Here is a 10,688-nt window from a genome sequence, read left to right as displayed (position 1 = left end):
AAAAAAACTTGAAAAACATCATTTCAAGATATATTTAGAACAGTTAAAAAATGTGTTTTGCGATTAATTTGCGAGTTTACTATGGACAATCATGCGATTAATCACGATTAAATATTTCAATTGATTGATAGCCCTAGTTAGTATTTTTGCTCATGACAAAATTTCCCTCATGAAATGTCTAAAGGCTCTATGAATTATTTTTTACTATAGAGGAAGCAGTAAACTATTTTTTTCTAACCTAATGAATACATAAATGCTGGAGTGTAAGCGTCGCTCCATACCATTTAACAGGGGACCAGTGTCATTTTGTACAGGCAAAGAGGGGACTTCTGTCATCCTGTCATCCCAACTTCTACAATCCAAATGGGAACCATCTTTTCTGTTTAACAGCACAAAGTAATAAAAAAATCTACACATTAAACTTTCTTTGAAGGTCTGTATACTATTGTGCAGGTTCTGACATATGCTGTAGGTAACTCCATCAAAAAGACAGATGATAGCTTTAAGGCTGTTCAAGTGCAGGGAACAGTGTTTGTTGATTGATTGAACCGTGATCAATTGTGGTAGTTAAAACTGAAGTCATGTTATTGTGGAAAAACTGTCCCTTACATAAGTTCACATTCAAAGAACAGACAAACTTTGTGCTCTAAAATATAAAAGATGGTCCCCACTTGGATTGTACAACATGACAGAAGTCCCCTGTTAAATGGTATGGGGCGACACTCACACTCCTGCATGGATCTATTCACGAAGTGTGGAAAATACTAAATGTAATCCTCATCAATAACCAATAATCATCTTTTAAGATATATTTAGAACAGTTAAATGTGCGATTAATGAGCAATTTGCAAGTTAACTATGGACAATCATGAGATTAATCACAATTAAATATTTTTAATTGATTGACAGCCCTAGTTAGCCCTGTTATATATAAGTATTTTTTCTTATGACCAAATGTCTCTTATGAACTATGGAAGAGCTGTCTAAAGGCTCTATGGCAAATTATTTATTTTCTACTATAGAGGAAGCAGTAAACTATTTTTTTCTTACCTAATGAATACATAAATGCTGGAGTGTAAGTGTCGCGCCATACCATTTAACAGGGGACCAGTGTCCTTTTGTACAGGCAAAGAGGGGACTTCTGTCATCCTGTACAATCCAAGTGGGAACCATCTTTTCTGTTTAACAGCACAACGTTAAAAAACAAAATTCTATACATTAACCTTTCTTTGAAGGTCTGTATACTATTGTGCAGGTTCTGACATATGCCTTAAGTAACTCCATCAAAAAGACAGATGATAGCTTTAAGGCTGTTCAAGTGCAGGGAACAGTGTTTGTTGATTGATTGAACAGTGATAAATTGTGGTAGTTAAAACTGAAGTCATGTTATTGTGGAAAAATATCATTTAGAAAAAACTGTCCCATACACATCAAGTTCACATTCAAAGAACAGACAGACTTTGTGCTGGTCCCCACTTGGATTGTACAACATGACACAAGTCCCCTGTTAAATGGTATAGGGCGACACTCACACTCCTGCATGGATCTATTCATAAAGTGTGGAAAAAAAGTTATCCTCATCAATACGTCATGTGACAAAGCTTGACAAGAAAGAAATAATTGTTTAGTGTTTTGTCAGTTTCAGTGTCAGAGATGTTTCCTGCTATATCTCTCTGCAGAGGGATATGAACATTTTGTCCCAGATCCTTAAGAGGATATTCAATTGTTTGCAAGTAGAAATGCTGCCTGGAAACAACTATTTAAAAATAATGACAAATAAAGATTCATCAGATTGTCAACAATGCAAGAGTTAAGTCAGCTAGAAGATTGATTTAACCCCAAAAGGCCACTGTTAAACTACCGTATAGATTTCTTCTACTATGCTCTGCTGTAATTCTTTACCATCTCCCATTAAAAAAAAAGAAAACTAAAATAAATAAATTTAAATGGAATGGACACATGCAATGATGCTTCCAGAGACAAAAGCTTCAAAGCACCTACAATGTCAGAAGCAGTGAGAAAGTCACAGACACAGTGCTGCTGGTTGTGGTTCAAAGTACAGAAATGTAAATGTATACTGCAATACTCATACTTAACCTTAATTTGTGGTTTTCTTTCTGATTATCACACAATTGATCAAGTAATGATGAACACATACTGGTGAATAAAGAGGTGAAACCATTTCAAGGCTGTCAAAAATTGCGGAATCTCAGAATTTGATGTGAGAGTTTGCATAAAGTGGAAGGCACACAACCCATGCAGCAATTTAAAAAATAATAATTGTAGGTATTATAGTCATAGTTCTTCTTTAGTCCTAGCTCAGCTCTTTATTCAACAGGGTTGACTTTGAACAAAGGTAGTGGTTGGAAAAGAGTACAGGTCAACTTCCCACTTTTACTTGCAGCATGCAGTTACCACAATGTATCAATCAATATTTTAAAATGTTATCCTGGTAATCCTTATCAGTGGTACAAACAATGACAATGATTTTCTGATCTAAGACATAGGCTTGTTAGACAAATAATTTAGTAATGAAATAATTGAATAAACGAAACACTGCATACCTTTTTAGAATAATATGCATTTTTAAATAAAGGGCGTCTTTCTTTGCATATATATAGTGATGATATTTAGTGATTGTTTTTGTTATTGTTATTGTTTTTTTTTATCATCACTATATATATGCAAAGAAAGACGCCCTTTATTTAAAAATGCATATTATTCTAAATAAAAAGGTATGCAGTGTTTCGTTTAGTGATGTCTGTTTTTCTGTCTGCTGTACCCTAGTCTCTTGTGATCAAGGGAATGTGATCTCAATGAGCTCACCTACTTAAATAAATACTATATAAATTAGGGAATATCTTTTGAAGGAAGACTGTTCAGTACAGTTCCACAGACTTGACAAGGAGGATCTAAGCTTTACATGTCTTGCAACTGCAGGTTGGGGGTTAGGGTTAGTCAAACATAGGCCCCTGAGTGCCCACTATAGAAAGGCCTAACGACCATCGTCAGCTCCAGGTAACCATCCCCCACACTGCAGACGATTAGACAGACACAGGTTGAAACAGAATGATGAGCAGAGAGCAACAGCATCTGCTAAAATACCCCCCTCCCCCGCTCTAAGTCTCTCACTTCTCAGAGGCAGCACTCACTCAAGTTAGGATCTGTGAAGGGCATGGTTGCTGGTCACTCAACTTCTTAATGTCCACATAATGAACTAAACCATAAAAAATATAATATAATAATATACAACTGTTTCTAAAAAGGTGTCTATGAATGCAATTAAGTCATTACTACACCATGCACAATGCCATACTATGAAATTATCATAGAGACATTAATGATTATTTAATCAATCAGGCTCCTTTAGATATGCATTTCACCCCATCAATGTACTGGTAATTTTTCATGTCTTTATTTTCTTTTTTTAAATACCTTAAAAAGGGTTATTTTCCTCCAACACAAGTCTGAACTAAGCAGCACAAAGTATGTAAATCCATTCCATATCTCAAAATTAGACCCCCCCCCCCCCCCCCCTAAAAACGGTATATAATGTGAAACAAAATTGTATAGTTACAAAATCCTACTGTATCTCTATAGTTAAATTAGTCTTTTATTATGATCACAGCTATTTATTAGAATTCAAGTGAATAAATCAGCTAGTTTGATATTATCTATAATAAAACTGGCATGTCTGATCCTAAGATATATATATATATGTGTGTGTGTGTGTGTATATATTCTGGACATTTGAGTTCACCTTTTATCTACATTGCTGAGGCTATAGTGAGAGGTAAGTTCCACATGTTTACCATTCAGCATCAGTATTTCTCGATTAATTCAATATTTTCTTCAACTATGTTGTAAAAATACTGTTCTGAGATTAAAATACATGATTCTCTGTTCAAATCAGTATGAAGATAAAAACAATTCATGAAAGAAACTCAGTTGCTTTGGTTATATTTAATAAGCCAGAAAATGGTGTATTCTTACAATCTGGCCATAGCATTATATGTGTAACTATTACAAAATATTTCAAAGGAGTAGTTTGACCTTTTGGTGAATATACAGATTTGCTTACTTGTCAGGGGTTAGATTCGAAGATCACTGCCACTCTCATATTTGTACACTAAATCACAGCCAGGAGGCTTGTAAAGTAAAACAAAACATAAACATTATGGCTAATTGGTATGTTGTGACAGTTATTAAACTTGTATCATACTTATATTATCTGAACAAGATTGAACAAAATTCAAATTATAGACACCCCAACTGTCAATGGAGACATGTTTGTATATTTATATTTACACATTTTGTTACCCATCATTTATCTCAGGAATTTCCGTATGTGATGAGGACTTCTCTCATTCTTAACAATATTAAACATATGCTTTGTAAACTGCTGTTAATACTTTTACGTATTGTTGACACCTAAAATGTAGAGTGGCCTTTATTTGTTGAGTATAAAATTAGACTGTGAAAAAAGTAGGCATACAGAATGTTGGTGAAAAACTGTAAAGCATAGTAGTTGTGAGTGAGGGGATGGTAGGGATTAGTGAATTAGATGATCAATCTACCATTCTTATCAGTCAAAGTTGACACTTGGTATTGTTAGGAACTTAGGATTAATATATTACATATCATGGGAACTTTGTATATTTAAAATTATTGATTTAATACCATACATGTTTCAGAAAACCTCTACTTCCTCCTGTGATATATGAAATCATATGCAATCATTTAAACTCTGCTCTCTCACAGTTTTTGTGCATTTTGTAGCAATCTCGATGGAAGACAGCATTTGAAAATCTTGACTCCAAGCTCGGCATGATGAAAATCGACCATATTGTATATTTTATCTGTGAACAGTGTTCTTTTGATTGATTTTCTAGAAGAGCTATTTTACAGTGAAAAGATCCATGTTGCCTGTGCCTATGTTAAATCATAAATGTGATATCAGCATATTTTGACCAATTTTTTAAATATTAGTCAACAACAGCAAGGATCAACAAAGCAAAATTCTCCACTATCAGCCTATGTGATGATGAGATGTGTCATCACATCCTCATCCAACAGCATGATCTCAAAGGCTCAGGAATCAGTGCTTCAGTAGAAAAGTGTGAGGTGATTAATTTGAATAGAGACTGTGGGGGTGGGGGGTTGAATGGATTTTCAGGGGGGACCTAAGTATGTAAGAAGTATGCAAGTATGTGTGTGGGGGTTGGGAGAGGGACTCTTCACACCAGTGTGAGTGTGAATGTCACTCTATGCTATCTAAGAGGGAACTTCTGTCATTATATATCAGCCAACAGTGGACCCCTGTCATTCCATACAATACAAGTGTGGACATTTTTCTGCAATGCAACAATTCAAGTGCATTTCTTTAAATATAGATTTGGGACTGAAGTACATTATAAAATTGGTATCACTAATTGTAAGATGGTAAATCAAGGTACATTTTGGGGATTGAACAAATTGAAAGGTCTTGACCCTAAAAGTATAAAATTCTTTTAGCACACTTATTTATTATATATTTTTTATTGGTACAAATTAATAGATATGATCTTGCTACTGACTGTTCTATTCCTAATTACAGCTTAGTGTCTGTTTTCTTTTCCCTACATTTTTAAATTCTAAAGTATGCTACTTACTACTCCCTTGCCTTCTGGGTAGCCCTTTAATTTATTTATTTAATACAGTGTCATAGTCGACAATTGTTAAGCGATCCATTAAAGCTTCTCATTAAAGATTCTGTTACAAAAACGTACTAACATCATGTTGGACAAATAATTATTACATTAGTTGAGATTACTATCTTTTCGTTACAATATATTTTTGTTATTTCCTCTTTTGATAAAAGCAGAAGTGTGAATGTCGCTCCACGCTATCTAAGAAGGGACTTGTGTCATTTTGTAATAGCCAACAGTGGACCCCTGTCATTACATACAAAAAAGTGTGGAACTTCTTCCTGTAATGTAAATCAACAGATAAAATGCGTTCCTTTAACCATAGACTAAGCAGTTTGCAGTTGTGAAAAAAATAAAAACCTTATTAAGTTGTCCATTTTATCTCAAACAAACTTATGATTTCTGGGCCTCTATCCTATATACCATGCTAAAGTACTCTCTGGCAATATCCAAAATAGCAAGTTCTGTTGTTGCTATCCTTAGATATATAACTTATAGAGATATAAGCTGTAAATACAGCTCACTCAAAAAGCCACAATGACAATATTGTTGGGGCAACTTTACTTACAAAATAACATTATATATATATCATATTTAGATTGTTATCTCTTAAGAACTATCAATTTTACTTATTTATTTCTTACTCATCTATGTTGGAGTGTGAATGTCACTCTATGCTATCTAAGAGGGGACTTCTGTCATTATGTATCAGCCAACAGTGGACCCATGTCATTCCATACAATACAAGTGTGGACATTTTTGTGTAAGGCAAATCAACAATTAAATTCATTTCTTAAAATATAGATTGGGGACTGAAGTACATTGTAAAATTAATGGAATTCACTAATTTGTAAGATGGTAGATCAAGGTAAATGTTGGGGTTTGAACAATTTTAAAGGTCTAGACCCTAAATGTGTCATTCTTTTACCAGACTTATTTATTATAATTTTGTATTTGTACAAATTAATATATGGTCTTGCTACTGACTGTTCTCTTCCTAATATATTCCTACTAATTACAGCTTAGTGTTTGTTTTCTTTTCCCTGCAGTTTTACATTTTAAAGTGTGAATGTCACTCTATGCTATCTAAGAGGGAACTTCTGTCATTATGTATCAGCCAACAGTGGACCCCTGTCATTCCATACAGTACAAGTGTGGACCATTTTCTGTAATGCAAATCAACAATTAAAATGCATTTCTTAAAAAAATAGACATTGTAAAATGTATGGAAATTACTAATTGTAAGATGGTAAATTAAGGCACATTTTGGGGATTGAACAATTTCAAAGGTCTAGACCCTTAAAATGTATTTTAGTTTTTTATAATTTTTTATTGATACAAATGAATAGATAGGAGCTTGCTACTGACTGTTCTATTCCTAAAAACACTAACAAATCATGTTTGACATTTAATTATTACATTAGTTGAGATTACTATCTTTATCGTCTATCCTGTCTTAACTTTTAAAGCTGAGCCTTTACATTTTGTTAGAAAAATACACTAAAATATCATGTTTCAAGAGACTGGTTTTCTTTACTAAGTAGGCTGTTTAACAGCCCTCTACAGTCTGAATGACCTCCTGGGGCTGCAGGCCGTTCACACAATAGAGGAGTGTGATTGAAGCGACGTGTGTGAATTGGTCGTTGAACTCCCAGCTCTGGCCAGCAGAGGCGCTGCTGAGTATGGACTAAACACTCACACACTTTCAGGTCCCCTCTTGGCAAAAGTTGAGAAAATGCACCAAAATGTTTTAGGCATGTTTTTAGCTTGATTTAAGGCATGACCAAGAGGGGACCTGAAAAATGTCCCCTCTTGGCTCGGAGGTCCCCTGTTGGTGAAGGTGTTACGACACCGAAGTCCCCTGTTGGATAGTTAGGCAAGTGCACACACACACACACACACACACACACACACACACACACACACACACACGTACAGGAATGTGCTGGGTCATGTCTTTAAGGAGACGCTGCTTAGCTAAGCCAGGCGCAGCACTAGCAACAACGGCACACCGTGCATCCCCATGCCACATCCAGCCGTGCACGTGTCTGGTTTTGTGCACACCCGCATGGCTGACAATTCTTCTGCACCCCCAGGTTCACTGAGACCTGTAAACGTCAGGTCCCGGGCTTCACATGCACGCTCTGCGTTATAGTTTCCAGAAATAGCACCTTACAGGAGCGCTGCTTAGCAAGACAGCTGAGCCGAGAGGAGGAGAATACGTCTCAGGAGCCCTAACTTTCCTGAAGGATGTCTGGCATTTTGAAATATCCATCCTCTCTGTCTCTCTCTTTCTCCAACTCAAAGTATGGTGGGTTGCGGGCTCCTATGGGCATGTCTTAAACACAGACACTTAAACAGCCTCAATCATTTTTCTCCATAGCAACTATCGCTTCAGTGTGTGTGTGTGTGTGTGTGTGTGTGTGTGTGTGTGTGTGTGTGTGTGTGTGTGTGTGTGTGTGTGTGTGTGTGTTTTTAGATCAGGTCAGCGTGCTTGGACAGGATTGTGCGGCTGCTGTCCACACAGTGTCATTATATATAATGCATGTGTGCGTGCAGACCAGTAGACCAGGTTCACGGAGAACACATGGCGACACATTGTCTCACATTCGAAAGTCGGATCCATTTCGTAAACTATGCATGTGCATGACTGTGTATCCCCGTATGGGTGCATGTGTCTTTAGGTGTGTCTGCATGTTTGAGAGTGTGGGTGCGGGTTTGAGTGAGTGACTGAGTTTGTGTGTGTGTGTGCCCATGTGCATGTGTGTGTTTGAGTCTGTGTGTGTAGGTTTAAATCGGTGTGTAAGTAAGTAAGCGAGCGAGTGATTGATTATAACTCGCTTATACACTTTCATACATCCTTACATGGTCAGATCCTGAAGTCTGTTCCCCTCACTCATTCTCTCTTTATTCTAGGAGGGGTGGGAGGAGGGGACCCTCCAGTCCAACACAATTCCCCCAGAGAGAACCACAGAGTCCCTCTACCTACCGCCAATATAGCTGCATGCAACACACAGTCCAAGCGGGATTTCTCTCAGTCTTCTTTGCTTTCTGGCCTAATAAACAAGCTTATTGGATGAACCCTGGATGTTTATTGCCGTTGACAGTGAGGGGAGGAGGGGCCACGGTGTTGCCAGAGACGGCAAAGAAATATGTGCGAAAACAAATATGTTTACGAGTGAATGAAAATCTATAGGGTGCTCACCGGCGCGGCGCGAGAGTGCCAGGCCTCCGGAGCGGTGAACCGTGGAACAGGAGTGTCCGGGGGAACGCTCTCCGCGCGATGCGGGGGTGGGGGGATGAAATGGAATGAAATAAGCAAGTGGTGGTAGGGTAGGAGTGCCGCTTCCCTGTACAACACACTGCACAGGTGGCTCGCTGTATCTGTGATGTTCAGTGTGATGTTTAGTGCGTAGTGTACAGTGTACAGTGTTCTCATATCTCGTCCTCAGCGTTTCATTTGTGAAACGTTCACTCGCTCTCGTGTCGGTCCGTCTCCACTTTGCGTCGGAGCACACCGGGGCAAACGCCTCAGATGTTGATTCGTTGTGTGCCAACTTAATTAGCTTAGCTTCTTAAGCGCGTTGCTTAAGAAAAACCAAACAAACGGAAACAAATACAACCACACAGACGCTCGCATACATAACCGAGGCCGCGCTGGGAATTGAAAGCGGCGATTATGCATTCCTGGCGCCAACACGTGTTAGACATTGGATATTGATAATCAGCGGGACATATACATAATCCATGCGTCCTTCCGGATGCAGATGCTCTGGTATGTTCTCATGTACGAGAGTCTCCCCTGTGTCCGGGGGGGCCGGGGTATCTCTGGGACGAGAATAGCGCAGATCTGTGGTGAATGTGTCATCAGAAACGCTTCTGTCTGGCACCCTATGGAAAATGGAAGTGGCATGCGGACACTCTTATAGCCTGTTTTATTTCAAGCTGTTGCCATGACCGCTTAGCCGTAAGTGATACGCTCACGGCATATATATATATATATATATATACATATGTTGTTTAAGTTCTCCTCAGAAGGCCAGGAGTGTGGCGTCAGTGGTGGTGACAATGCAGTGCTTCAGGACAAATTGTGTCTTTCTTAGCAACTGAATGTCACAATGATGAGCATACCCTTTGCATACATCGTTATCGAACGTCTTTGAATACATTCAAATGATATTGTGTTTTTTCTGTGTCTATTTCTTAGCTGAAACAAATAGGACTTTGGGTGTAATACCTTAAATGTTCTCCTTGTTCGATGTAAACTCAATAGTGCAACTAAATAAAAATAAAATCCAGCAGATCATCAGAAGCAGCCACTAAGAAGAGAGAGAGGGAAAGAGCACGAGAGAGAGGGAAAGAGAGAGCGAGAGAGAGAGGGAAAGAGCGAGAGAGAAAGATGGAGAGAGAGTGAGAGAGAGGGCGATCTCTTCCATGCAAAATGAGAAGGCCAGCTGCAAACACAGCACTAACTGCTTCCTTCCCACATTTAACAATTTTTTTCCCCCTTGGAGAAGAAGCTTGGTCATGTCTGTGCGTGTACGTGGGCGTGTACGTGCGTGGGTGCGTGAGAGCCAGGGGAGATATGCTGACACACCCTCATACACAGAGTGGGAAAGCAGATATAGGGGGCTTCGCTGCCACCATTACAGTTCCCTCACTCTTCCCTCATGTTACAGAAACACATAGTGTATAACTTCATAATCTCACTATGAGTTTCAGAACATTTCAAACAGTCAGATCTCTCTCTCTCTCTCTCAGAAGAAGAAGAAGAAGAAGAAGAAGAAGAAGAAGAAGAAGAAGAAGAAGAAGAAGAAGAAGAAGAAGAAGAAGAAGAAGAAGAAGAAGAAGAAGAAGAAGAAGAAGAAGAAGAAGATTTCATGGTTTGCATTCACACGATGGCTAGATCTCATCTCCTCCATGCTACCATCTCCCCCACCCCCACCACCCGTTCCTGCACTTTAAATCCTGTATGTAAACCGGGTCTTCACTTTCCTTAAT

The sequence above is a fragment of the Micromesistius poutassou genome (assembly GCF_964030765.1).
Source record: "Micromesistius poutassou genome assembly, chromosome: 19".
Lineage (NCBI taxonomy): Eukaryota > Metazoa > Chordata > Actinopteri > Gadiformes > Gadidae > Micromesistius > Micromesistius poutassou.
Note: the sequence above shows the minus strand (reverse complement) of the source record.